Below are 14666 nucleotides of genomic sequence, written 5' to 3'. Positions count from 1 at the left end.
GGCAGCGTCCAGGTCCAGCAGCGGTTTAACCTGGCACTGACCGGCGCTGCAGACCAAGATGGAGTCTGACAGCAGTTTCCGTCAAATGAGTATTTATGTAACAGCGGATGAAGGCACAGAGGCCAGTGCTCCGCGACCTTCCACTGTGCAGTTAGTCAGAGATTTGGGGTTTTCATGGAGTCTGGGTATACATGTGAAAGAACTCGCATGCTCAAAGACACACAACACATACATAAGTACCGCAACCAGACTATACATGTATCTGCGCAGCGCTGCTGTGAATGGAAAACAGTTAAATTTGGAGAGGAAGAGTCATGTCTTGGAAGAGTTTATTCCTAAAAGTAGTAATTAGGTTAGCAAAATATTACCCAAATATGATTATAATGATGATGTATTAGGTGAATTAGACTAAAGCGATTATCTCATTTAAGTAAATCAGTGTTTGGACACTTGTGGAAAACTGCTTGGCATTTGGACACGATGTGTCTGCAACCAGCTTTGCTCCTGGTCTGATTCCCTGTTAGAAACAGTTCTGACTCAGGCACCGGCTTGTTTTTGACTTTCTCTGACAGCTTTTGCTGAATATGTCTCTTTATGAAATTTCCATTTCTACTTATGTTTGGAGGTTACTGTGGAGGCAGCTTTTTCGACTTTGTTTTATGTTTTGTTTTTCCTCCAGTTCATGCACTGTTGCATGTCTGTTTTTTTGCTGACAGAGAAGCTGAATTATACTTTATTTTATCGACTAGGATTTGCTATTTCCCGAAGTGAACTGGAATGGTTGTAGGCTGTGGCTCCAGTATTCTACCATTTCATATTCTGCCCCAGCACGTCATTGTGTGGGTTCATTTGTTATCAAATGATGTAAAAAAAGGGACGATTGGGTTTTTGGGAACATACTGCATTGGGAACATACTGCAGTTATTTTTCTTAATATAGAAAAAAAAAACATGATTTAAAGAGACACATGCTTATTTTTCAGGTTCATCATTTTATTTTGGGTTACAACTAGAACAAGTTTGCATGATTTAATGCTCAAAAAGCACATCAGTTTTCTCATACTGTCCAGTGCTGCAGCGTTGTATTCCTCCTTCCGTCTGAGACGCTCTGTTTTAGCTCCTGTCTCTTTAAGACCCCCCTTCTGAATACACAGTCTGCTCTGATTGGTCAGCTCACACACGTCTGAGCCAGCAACACTAACAACACCAGAGCAGCTGCTAAATAAATTATATCAGGGGGGAAAAAATAAAAAGATACAGCTAAATGATGCTAATGTGTGACATGATGATGTCACAAAGTCACAGAATTAAAGAGGGGACTACTGATGAGGCGTTTCAGGAGCAGAATTTTCTGTGGTTTATATATATATAGATATATATACATAAAATACCAACAGAATCCATCACATTAACGTGCTATATCTTAATTAACTGACGGCCACTGACCTTTACGTGTGGCGACAATATGCTGTATGTCTGGAATGGACCATCCCTGTGCTGAAATCACTTGTCTCAAACAGAACAGTGTAACAGTCCCATAAAGGTCTATTGTTAGGGCCCATGAGAAAAGTAGCACGCTTCACAGGACCACAGTCGCACATTGTGCGCAGCTCCAGCTATTTTCCCCCTGTGGAAATATTTTATGACATGGTCTCAGTTTTGACAAGGCTATCCAGAAAGCTATTACAACTCCCTAACTTCTTGGACTGTAGGTCTCTCATTCCATTCCATCATTTCACTGAGCATCGCTCTTCTGTCTCCTGTCCTTTATCATCATCATGCTTTCACAACCTTTATTTTTTCTCTCTTTCTCTCTCTCTCTCTCCTATCCCTCACTCAAGTGTGAGACTTAGCACCACACAGGCTCCTCTTTATGCGGTCTTGTTTGTTCTGCAGGGCAAAACCTGCAGCACCGTCACCGCCGCGCTCACCGGTGAGCAAACTCTGATAAGGGCTGCTGCTGCTGCAGAGAGAGATGCGATGTTGGATCTAGATGCATCGTAATCAATAGCTCCTCTGTTTTGACCCACGCGTGGATGACACGTACACGCATGGACACACACCTTGTTACGATTAGAGTTATAACTTGTGACGAAATACAGAGGAATGCACTAATCTACTGCCATCACTCGTAAGACACAAGTCTTTCTCACAGCTGGATGAGCCCCTGAGCCAACACTTCCTGCCAGGAAGCAATAAAACCCCATCACACTCCATAGGCAGTATATTGCTTTATCATTAGTGCCTTTAATCATCATTTAGTGTTCTGTGTGAGCTCCCAGTCTTCCTTACATTTCATAAATAATCTCGTTAGACAGAGGAACACCTAGTTTGGTAGTAATTTTGCACTATGTTTCTCAATCCTTGTTTACGTGCTGTATATACAGTACTCGTATGTCTGTGTGGGCATGAATCTGTGCTTCCTGGTGGAATCATTATGTTTTTCTCTGTTGAAGAGATTTCATGCCGTTGAGGAAGCTCCAGCTGCCAGATAGTGCAATTCATCTTCCTCCGCTGACCTCCGCAGAGGGCTCGCAAACTGATTTGATAAAAATTTGTTCCTGTTTCCCTCTCGCTGTCTCTCACTCTTCCCCTCTCCGTCTCTCCCCTCTGACTCTCTTTCTTTTCATTTCCTCACTGCGCTTTAGAGTACAGCAGCTGTTTTTCCTGAATCTGTTTCTTCTGTCACATGACGAACCCAAAGGAATTCTGGTCCTCTATAGTAATTCACTGGCTCTTTTCTGATCCCTCGTTTTGTCTCCTCATTTCACTCCATTGCCCCCATTCTTTCCCCTTTCCTCTCTTCCTCACCCTGAACTTCATCCACAGCCCCCCACGCATGTCTCGCTTGTCACACATGCACACTACAGGCGTCCTGCATGCGAGCGTGAACATGTGTCCGCACGCATGTATGCCGTTTTTATTTTCTTCTGTAATTCAAAATGTAAGAAACCCACAAGAAGACAGAGGGGATAACTTGATCAGGGAATAGTTTGACATTTTTGGAAATCAGCTTATTTGCTTGGAGTTTGGAGCTTGGAGGAGAAAATAAATGCCACTCTGATGAGGATATGCTAAATAGGAAGCCAGAGCCAGCAGCAGATTAGTTTAGCAAAGCAGCAGGAACAGAGCAGATAAGATAAAGTCTGCCTACAAGCACCTCTAAATGAAATGAGTTATCTACAAAGTTGCTGAAAGGCTGATTTTATTTTTTCAAGTTTGGACCAGGCGGCAACCTGTAAGGCAGAAAAATGAAGTCCCCAAAACTGCAGTTCCTCAAATCACCACTTGAGGCTGGCTCCAAAATTGAGTCGATTGTCAAATGCCCAATTTCACAGCAGAAATAAACTATTTTCAGCCTGGTACAAGAAATGCTTTTGGTCACTTTAAATAATTTCCCAGTTCAAGGCCAAAAGATATGTATAACTAAGGGCACGGGCACTTTGAACGAAAGCTAGCTGCTAGCTGTAGCAACCCACGCTTCATCCGACCCACCTCACCTCCACCCACAGCGCTCCCTCAGCCAGGAGTCATGAGTCAGGCATTGACATTAACTGGATCTACTATTAAGACCTGGATACAGTGGCACCGCTCAGCCTGGCTTCCAATTTTGCCCAATGGCCACTTGTTGGATTGCAATTAAAAAATTCCCTTGCAGCCCAACAAGCAATTTTCCCCATAGACCGCCATCATAAAACTGTCGACAGGACAACTCAAACTGGAAACAGGTCAATAACGACTCTTTCTTTTATGATTTTTTGATCCGTGGAGGTTTAATATTAATAAAACTTTAATCAAGCTGAGAAAAGTGATATAAAAACTGTGACATCATCACAATGTTTCACAAAGTGCATGTTTTTTATACAGCCTATGGTTTAAACGGGGCCAGGCTATCTGTTTATCCATGTTTCCAGACTGTATGCTAAGCGAAGCTAACTGTTTCCTGGCTCCAGCTTTATATTTAGCATACAGATATGAGAACTCTAGTTCTTAAGTTAGTAAGTGTATTCCCCAGTTGTTCTGGTTCTGTTCTCTCAAATCTCTAAAGTTCTGACTCACTGTTTTGTAACCTCATTCAGCCTCCTCACAGATGTGATTCTTTTTGTGTGTGTGTGTGTGTGTGTGTGTGTGTGTGTGTGTCACATGTGTGTCCTTGGCCGTGGGGTTAAAGCTTGCCGGTCTGTGCAACTCTGATAGAGCACATTGCAGGTCTTCCAGCTTCCAGGCTTTTCCAGTGGCTACATGCACACCCAAGCATGAAACCTAAAACAAGCAGATAGCTGACGCTCAGTGTGAAATCACCCACAGTGGGAGAAATCCTGCAGGTTTCAAGACTCATGAACCATTTTTTTTGTATTCGTGTTGAACAGTTAAACATATAAAGCGGAGATGTTTTTGGCATGTAAGAGCAGGGGTTGCTCACCCGTGGTGCTCATAAGGGCTGCTTTTTAGTTCGTGAGGTAGAAAAAGAACCTTTCATGACTAACATCATGACAGGGCAGCAAAAATACATGTTAAGATTTGGTTCACCAGCAGTCTAAAATATCTGGCTTGGTGATGAGTGTGCAGTCAGGCGTGAGTTTGCATCCAGCTCTTTGTGTTTGTTCCAGATTTATCTATAGCGCGCCTCATTTGTGACTCAGCAGCATCACCGCGGATTCCCAAAAAAAAAAGGGTGTAGATTGTTTAGAGTTCCCACAACCGGCCGTTGTCTGTTTCCAGTCGACATTGCCACGATTAAAGGTCTTGTAATAACACATCGTAATCCTTTTTTTGTCTTTTCATTTCGGTTTCTTTTTCTATCTGATGGTGAGATCTCGGCATTTGCAGGGGGGTTGTTTTTTTAGCCGGACGTATTCTGCCACATCTGGTGGTGAAAAAAGGTCGATACATGTAACGGGGGGGAAAAAACAGGCTTCAGAGTCATAAACAAGCTTGTGTTGCCAAAAAAAAAAAAAGAAAGAGATAAGATTTTTTCAAAAACTTTTGATTTAGCTTGGTTGAGGCTCAGGGCCAAGGGAGCTGTATTGCAAACAAACAATTAAAGCAGGGTGTTTTTCTGGCTTTTTTCACTCAGACAGTGTCTCTGCTTCTGCAGCAGGGCACATTTAGAGGCTATAGTAAAAGCTCCAAGATATTGTAAAAAAAAAACCAAACACTTACATTCAGATTCATTGTTTTTTAATATTCGATATTTGAATCTAGCTTCAAGTCAAACAGTATAACCAAGCAAGATTTATACCGCATGTACAAACGTTCTGTTTTCTAAATATCATAGTCATAGTGTAGTTACTAAGTCATGCTTAGTCAGTGCTAATTGGACAACCATTTGTTATTCATAAAAAGACTTCTCTTGACACATAAAGTGCACTCATGGAGAGAGAACATCTTGCTGGTGCTAATTGTGCAACATCTCACAACGAGACAACTATTTAATTTACTCTCTACCACCGTGAGTTTTCGCTCCCAGTTCCACTTGTGTATGGCACAGATGTTACTTACCAGTGGTGCTCAGCCATTTATGCACAATGCATTTCCACATCTGGTGTGTGTTTTGTGAGCTAAGAGCTGGTGCAAAGCAACAGAGGCCGAGTAGTTGCGGTCGGTTTTAATGAGTTGGCTGCCGGAGTTTAACTGCTGCTGTTGTTTTTGTTGGTGTGCAAGGGTCGACCATTATTTACTTCTTAAAATATTCAGAAATTCTTTGGGGCTTTTTTGGCATTTTTCTACTGTGATTCAAAACATATTTTCTTTCTTTTTTTTGTTTTGCTGACAAGTTAATGTGCAGTTATTTGTTCTAGAAGATACCATGTGTTGGTCTCTCAACACACTACCCTGCGTTAAATGCCATCACACACACAAAATATTTTTAAAGGAGACATTTGCTCAGATTTAGGTTTATAGTAGTTTAGTTTTGGGTTGCTACTAGAATAGGTTTACATGCTTTAATGCTCAAACAACGCATCAGTTTTCTCACACTGTCCAGTGCAGCAGCACTGTATTTCCCAAGCTCTGTTTTTAGCTCCTGTCTCTTTAAGACCCCCCTTCTGAATACACAGTCTGCTCTGATTGGTCAGCTCACACAAGCCTGAGCCAGCACTGTCACAGTGTCTTCCAGTTAGCTTCCAGTTAGCTTCCCTTCTACTGTGAATAAATGCATAAATTATGAAAATGTGTGACAAGGTATTAGTGATGTCAAGAAGTCAAGGATTTAAAGGCTAGGCTACTTATGAGGTGTTTCAGGAGCACTGTTTTCTGTGGGAGAGAGGAGCTCCCGCGAACTTTGAGCTTTTTAAGACCTTCTCCATGCACAAAAAGCTACATAACACACTGAAGAAAAGAGAAAAAAAACATAATAGATCTCCTTTAACTCTCTTTCCCCTTCCCTAAGTATGTTTTGTAACACGTCAACTAACATTTCTATGTGAAATTTCCCTTCACCCCTTTGGATATTGTTGTTTATAATTTTAATTTTCTCCTTGAATCTAAAAGTAAGTCTGAAAAGTCCATTTGACTTCTTTTGTAGGGGTGTATGGGAAAAATCACTGGTCAGTCAAAATGGCCACCGCCAGGCCCTTTACCCATAAGGACAGGCTAGCGAGACAGCTGGTGTCCTGCCCACATGTCCACAAGCCGAGACGAGGTACGTACAAACTGCACAAGCACTCCGGTGCCCTCCGGAGGGGAAGTGGCTCGTCCAGAATTAGCTGACAGAGCATGTACTGACAGCATCACATCCTGTGAATAGCAATATTTTCTGTGTCTGACGTGTGATTGTGTCTCATCATTGTGGCAATGTCACCCACAGGATATCATATTTTAGAAAGGGCATTCGCATCACTGCCTCACTGGTTGATTACTTCTCCTCCTTTGACTGCGTGGCGTCAGACGTCCATTAGGGTTTCAACTTTTTGCCCAATTTTCTACTTCATGGCTCATTTCTTCGTTTCAAAGCTACCTGATTTCCAGAAGCAGTCGGCGCTCATAGACTCTGTGACAGGCTGCCAGATAGAGTAAGGTCTCACGAGGTCAAGAATTAAACTTGTTTTTGTGTGGAAATCAGCGCAGAGAGCGAGGTGAAATCGCAGCGGCCCCCGAGAGCACCGTGCAGTGTTCTTTTCTCACTTTAATGAAGTTGATTACTCTGCGTAAACAACCTGTGCACCTAGAGAGCAGTCGCTGCCCTGTGCTGCAAAACTTGAGTGTGAAAGTGATGGAAATCCTCTTTTTCTTTAAACTTTGAATGCAGGAGTCCCCGCAGCACCGCGGCCTTGAGTTTTTTAAGCCAGTGTCGCTCCACTGCTTCTCTTTGCATCCTCAAACAGTTCCACTTGATTTTATGCACTTTGCTCGGCTTCGTTCAGCTTCATCGACTGCCTCCTCGAACTTTGAGACATCAAGTCACTCATCTGGTGTCCCGTAGATAAAGTTAACTCGCCAAGTGTAACATCTACTGAGTTTAAAGTGTGTTATTCTTGACATACATTTTGAAATGCACAGGTGGGTAAATACAGAACCGGTCAACTACTACATGTCCAAACATGGAAGATTATAACACATATATTAAATACTTCAAAGTGTGTTGGTTATTAATGCTATGTGTTGTCATAGACAGCTCTTACAGGCTTACACATCAATGATTTTCTCATTAACTGCCCCATACTTCTTTTTTTGTCTCTTACTAATAGCGCATTGGAAATTATTAAAGGGAAAGTTCACCCTGAAATCAGAAATGCCCTCTTTTTTTTCGTCGTAGCTGTAGCGCTATTTTTCCATTTAGATTGTTTTGATGTTTTGTAGTTTGCAACCGTAGAGACGTCTGCCTTCTCCCAAATACAAGATAACCAAATGGGAATCAACCTGCGGTGCAAAGAAAACAGCTTACAAAAACTTGACAACAATGTCTCTTTCCAGAAATCATGACGTGGTTACTCAAGATAATCGAACCCAGTGGCGGACTCAAGATGTTTGAGGGGCAAGGGCAAAAAAAAAAGGGGCACCAGCTGTATGCGGGAGGGGGGCACCAGTGCGCAGAATATCCATGCATTATTCCTTAGAAAAATGTATGAAAATGTTGAAAAACACCCCATCTTGCAATGTTAAAGAAAGTGAAAAACACACAACAATCTGGATCCACACAGAACGTTGATAGGATCTATTCTGGGCCGAGACCCATCCTCCAACCAAGTTTCATGGAAATCTGCTCAGTAGTTTTTGGGTGATCCAGCTGACAAACCAACCAACCAACCAACAAACGGACACATAACCTCCTTGACAAGTTATTTACTCTCGACAGATATACAGCACTAAAGTTAAAATAGGCTTTTTTGATTTTGGGGTGAGCTGTCCCTTTAAGGTTTGATTTTTCCTTTTTTCCGCTAAGCATGTCTTTTATTTTTGGGCCTTTAGCTGCACAGCCACCAGTGTCAACACTGCTCTGCTGGGTCATCAGTTTAGTGGTACGTCGCTGTCGTACAGTATGCACGGTGGCAACCACTGGTGTCCACAAATGACATGCTTACAGTCCTCCTGAAGTCTCCCAGCCTCGTGCACATCTGTACGCATGTGTGCATGCTCTCTTATTCCATTTCGGTAACCAAAATTTTAGGGGAGCAATAAGTCCACAAATTAGTCTCCCTACCAGGTTTTGGCATTCGGGCACCTGCAATAACACAGCAGCGGCAGCCTTTTTATTTATACAACCACCCGTCTGACCATTGTTGATTCTCGAGTTACTGAGGGGTGACATGGAGCAAGATGCAGTGGGTGGAGACCCTGACCCTTAGCTTAACTCCCTTCTGTAATTAGGTAGATGGGTCGAGCTATGGGTCTTAATAGAGGGCCACTCCCACACTCCAAATCAAAGGGTTGGGTGACCACACAAACACACAATTTCGCAGACAAACGCACAGGGAAAAGCATGTACGCAGCCCGAGCACACTGACTTTGTTTTTATACGCTCTCTAATATGGCACAAATGTTTAGTAAGGACTGTAACCATGGACATGTGTCTAAGTTTAACTGGGTGTGTTTGACACAGCTGGGTCCCGCAGAAGTTATGTAATTTTTCAACTGTAGCTCAGACTGGAGTGAGACATCTATCAGAACGCCGTCAAACTTTTTTCCTGTCTCTACTCTGTTTGATTTAAAAAATACGCTCTACATTCCTCTTCTGAAGCGAGCACCTACCTTTCATTCTCTCATTATCGTCTGTGGCAGACAGCAGGATGTGGGTGAGGATGAGAAAGTTTCATCTCCACAGTCTGTTATAACCTGTAATCTGGTTTCACATACTCGTAGAACATTCCAGGGCAGCAGCGCCGTAACCCTCCATCGTTGCTCTGGGTCGTGTCCCACAGCAGAGCGGAGGCCCCTTCGCTTCGACACTGCGCTCTATCCTCTTGGCTGCGCTCGCAGCAGCCATTCCTGTGTGGTTTTTCCGCTCCCACCTCGGCCTATTCTGGGATGTGTTCTTTCCTAAGCGCTACTTAGCTAGGTCGCCAATTTCACAAAGCAAATGAAATGGTCTCGGCTCTAAATACATGTTTATGAAATTCCCAAACTTTCTGTAGCATTCCTGGAGCAGGCCAACTCCGAAGGGAAAATTCCAGAGCCTGAGGAACTTGTTCTGGAGTGATTCGGTCAAAGTCTGACTAGTTATTCCCGGACAGATGCTGAGATGTCGACATTACATATTGGTTTGAAATGAATTTGGGAACCTCTGAGCTCATTTGTTTCTTTGTGTACCTTTTATGTATAGAGAGCTTTTTCAAAAAGATTGGTACAACTTTATTGACGACCGTCTACACCTGCTATATTATGTCACCTGATTTTGAACTGTGGTTATGGAGGATGGCAACTCTGTGAGAATCAGAGGCAATCTGAAGAAGAGTCTGGTGCTCAAAAAATCACATGGCAGTGAATTAACGTCCTTCAAAGTGAAGCTTTTTGGTCCGGGGATCTCTCTTTTTCAACTCTGCCTAGTATTTTGTGATCCAGCACCTTTCCCACTGGGTATTTTGCACCTATTTTTGTCAGGAAATATTGCCAACCTTTTCTCCAAAACTAAATGTTTTCCACATGTCCAAGAGTTTATATCCTCATACTCAAGTCACTGATGGCCCCACCCTGGTGCCTCCATGTTCAAAAAGACACTGAGAAAGTGCCAACTTGGATGACCCTTTGGTAGATAAAACATGATGACGTGCCGTAGGGTGCCCTTCCAGTGGACAAAAGATGGTCTTCACTATAAATATATCAAGACTTTCTGAGCACTGGTGCCTCCCCATATATGGGGTGTCCTTATTTTTTTGCCCCTGCCCCTCAAACATCCTGAGTCTACCACTGGTTGTTTCGTTCCACGACGCCTAAAAAAAACATGTGTGGATGAGACAGACGCAGCTGTTCAGGTTGTTGTAAGTGAGTTTTATGAATCAACAAGACATAAACAACTCGTTTCTTTCATTGGAAAAAACAATCGAATCACCTTATGAGGTGATTAGTGGAAGATTGTTGCTTAAGAAAGTTTGTGGACGGGGGCCAGCCTTGTTTTCTCTCTCTTTTTACATCTATTTGGATAATTCCACTTCTAGTATTCCTGAGGTCATAGTTAATATACTATAGGTGTTTAATAGTAGTTTGCTGAATAGAGTTTTAGTTTGTCGTTCTCAAATCTGTGAGAATAATATTTAGTTTGGGCGCTGGGATCCCTCACCAGATTCACAATGATTAGACCCTGTTGGATTTTTTTTTATTCATGCAGAGAATCAATGCCAATAATCAGCTTGCCAGACTTTCGCAATTTGTTCCACCACATAAATCACATTGAATATTTCTGCTTGGAGATGTGCAGCGTTCACTTTTAACTTGTACTGCTCGCACGTGTTGTTCAGAACAATCATAAAACGCGCTGATTCGTGGAGGGGCTCTTGCTGTGCAGATCATAAGCTTTTATTTGCGACATAGCTCTTCTCAATTTATTGAAGTCAAAATCCTTTGAGAATCTGCTGTGGGAGTGGAATTAACATCCACTTACAAAATGTCATCCTCCCTGAATGCCACAGATTGTAAGTAGCCAAATATCCCCAGTCTGCTTCACATGTGCTTTCACAGTTTTGGATGCTTTTGTTTGTTTCTGTTTTTTTTTTTTAGACTTTTCTATGTAATTTATTGACTTAATACTTAATAAAGCACTACTGATTTATTATGTCCATCTTGCAGTATTGATGAGACAGTTGTACTCAGGAATGGTTGTGCAGCTGCTGTTAGCCGGGGGCGAGTCCGTGCATCTTGTGACACAGTAATCCAATTAACCATTTAGCTACATGCCTATGCATACCCACTCTCCGGTTAGTTTCTCCTTCAATCACTTTCTCTCACTCTCTCTCACACACACACACACACACACACACACACACAGACAAAGCTGCCCTCTCCTACCTAACCTTTTCCCCTCCCGACCATCCGTGTATTATTAGTGCCTACATACAGTATGTAAGTAAGTATGGTGTTTGGACCTCTACAACTAAAAAGACATTCCCTCATTTGGTGTGTTGATGACGGTATCGGTGCATTGTACTGTCTGATGTGTCGTTCTTAAGTCTCCTATAGGTGCGTTGGTCTGATTATGAACCAGTTAACCCTTCCTAAATCCCGCCCATGTTTTGCTCTGTGCTCCAATAACAGTTTTGCAAGCTCGGTACCCGGATGAACCTCGGTCAGCTTTCTGCTTCCTGTCAAGTGAAAAGCCTTGAGCACCAGCCTTGAAAAGATCAAGGCTGGTGAGACTTACCATTGCGAATAGATCCTTCCATTGCATACTGAAGTCTTTGCTGTCAGCCTCTTGAACTTACATTGAGTTATTCCCCAAGACTACCTAATGAACGCTGCAGCTCACAGCTAAAGGGGATCGACGTCTCCATATTTTTTGTTGTCGAGCTCGGGCAGGACTTTGGATCAGTCAGTTGGCCGATGGGCACAGACGTGTAACTATCAGAGCAGCCGCAGTGTTCACAGTTGCTTTTGCAGGAACGTCAAATGAAGTTTTGTTCTGTTAGTTGTTCTCTGGAAATGAGTAGTGACTGTCTTCAACCTCCAAATGACACGCCTCTCCACGGGCTGTTCTGCTTTCAAATAATGTTTAAAGGAAGAGTTTGACATCTCTTGCTTGCCAAGAGTCAGATGAGATGATTGATAGCAAAAAAAACAAAAATGGAAACTGGGAAAGCTAGCTTGTGCCTCCAATTAACATGTTAATGACTCATTTAGTTAATGGTTTGTGTTTTTTACACACAATAATACATCCATCCACTCTTCATTTTATTGGGGTTGTGTGCTGAACTATTTCTTGTCCTGACCGGTTCAGTAATCCATGCATACAGTAAATCTCTGTTTCCTGGCAACATCTGCATTCACTGTGTTTTTAAGGTTTTACCTTTAATTCGTAATTCATAACTCACTGTAAGGAAATGGTTAGATACAGTGCTGGCTTTGAAGGTTATTCCTGTGTATTCCTACGAACAGATGGCACAGTGTAGGGTGCAGAGTGAAGCCACAGTTACTGTAGATTATTAATAAATCATTGACATTGCAGCCGGAACGTGTGGTGAGTTTTTGCTTCTTCTAGAATTAAAAACATTTCGTAATCAAGCCAGGAAGTCGCGTCCACCTCACTGACTTCTCGCAGTGGATAAAAGGACAATGGGGTCGATGAGTACAGTGCACTGTACAGTGGCTCTTTAAGTTCATATTCCGCTCAGTGGGTGGTGGGGGCGGAGGGCAGCTGTTAGCTCTTTACGAGCCTCGTGCCCTGGAAAAAATTAGTTCCAATCCCCCTATCCAAAAAAAAAAAAAAAACGCTAATGAGAAGCACACACGGGCGGCGGGGAGGGGATTGGAGGTCGCGGGGGGGTGGTCGTCCGTGATGGATGACAGAGGAAGGAACGGAGATGTCGGCCTCTCTGCATCCTCGCCCTGCCGCGACCTCGAATGCCTCGGCGAAGAGCTGCGAGCGCGCGCCTCCCCTCAGCATTCCTCAGAAAAAGGCTGCGAGACGCAAAGACAGATGCAAAGATAGAATGTAAAAAAAACACCTGAGGGCGAGCATAGCGCAGCTGTGTCATTATTTATACTCCTGATAAATTAATGAGCCACAACACACACAGCAGGTCCCATACCGTGTCTGCGATGTGTTTATGTGTCATATTGTAACGGAGCCAAATCGAGACGGATCGGATCTCGGTCAAAGACTTATTACTCAAAGCCGGCACATCACTATCTTCAGTATACACAGCACTTAGAAAGTCATACAATACCCTTCCAACACAAGCGTATGCAGTCATAACATCCCAAAGTGTGTGTGCCAAGTGAGAAACGTTGGCTGGGTATAAAACAGTGTGTGTGTTCATGCATCATTTCTTGCTATTTTCATCTGTGAGTTGGATCATCTTTCAAAGACACAAGGAGATATTGTTCTCTTGTGTAATATTTCCTCTCTTTATAGCTTTATCCCCTCCACGGCGCTCTTCAATTTGTCTTTCTCCCTCTCTGCTGCGTGGCCACCTGAACGTTGTAAATGTGATGGGAAGCGATGCGTCTCTGTGTCTGGAAGGGGGGGCCAAAGAAAAAGGCCGCTGTCTGAAGCCAGGGCCTGGATTTGAGTGGGAGTGGGCCGAAACGCATGGCACAGACTCTCAGTGTGGGGCCGCCTTGAATGAGCTCCATTGTTCCCTCGTAAAACAGCTTCACAGTGTTCGATATACTGTATAAAGAGGTCGTAAGTCTCTTCATGACATCCGCGGACTCAATGCTGAGGAGTGACGCTGTTTTCTTTGGGTGGTAGAGGACGAGATGAGAGAGGTTTTGTTGTATTGGGGTGAAGGTTTTGAAGTGAAGAGCCACCTGTTTCTGAAACTGCAGGGGGGACTAATGTTGAATGAATCTGATGATGATCGTGTGGGAACAACTTAAAAGATGAATAATGATGCTGTCATGCCAACAGACGCCTATTAAGAGTCAGGTTTGCAACAGCGCTGCAACAATTATCAAATTAATCCATAACTGTTGAAAGAAAATGAACTCCCAACTACTTTCAGAGTTGATTCATCGTTTTGGTCGTTTTTGAAGGCAAAAATTTGAAGCATTTGCGGCTTCCAGCTTCTGGTGGATTTGCTACTTTTCTTTATTATTTATGATAGTAAACGAGGAGTGTTTGAGTTTTGGCCGATGGTTGGACAAAAGACGCAGTTTGAAGACGTCGCTTTGGGCTCTCGGAAGACAGTTTTTCGACATTTTGTAGACTGCAGAGGACTGTGAGACAATGAATGGGTTGATTGTGAAAATAATCAGTAGTTGCAGACAGACAGTAAAACAAGATGGACAGAGCAATCAGAGGAGAAGGAAAACAAGTGAAGCTCATCAAGCAAACATATGAGTCAAAGCCAAATATGATCTAGGTCAGAGGTTCACTGTCAAATGGAGAGACTTTCATTATTTATGCCTTTTGTTGCTGTTTTGGCTTCTTTTTTTTTGTTTTTATTTATTTATCAGTTGAGCCCGACCGATACTGTTTGGGGCTGATGCTGATACCGATATTAGGAAGTAATAATCCCAATATGGATATAACAATCAACTTCATTTAAAGATGTCCCATAATAAAAGCACAGAAAT

The 14666-nt window shown here is 42.9% G+C and overlaps 1 protein-coding gene across 2 annotated transcripts in view; it reads left to right on the top strand.

Moving 5' to 3' along the window:
• The window catches only part of usta (uronyl 2-sulfotransferase a), a 60361-nt gene that overhangs the window by 18548 nt on the left and 27147 nt on the right, over window positions 1-14666 (top strand). The gene's annotated exons all lie outside the window — the stretch shown is intronic.

The sequence above is a fragment of the Pagrus pagrus genome (assembly GCF_965226575.1).
Source record: "Pagrus pagrus genome assembly, chromosome: 16".
In the NCBI taxonomy this organism is placed as follows: domain Eukaryota; kingdom Metazoa; phylum Chordata; class Actinopteri; order Spariformes; family Sparidae; genus Pagrus; species Pagrus pagrus.
This window is presented reverse-complemented; position numbering and strand designations above follow the sequence as displayed.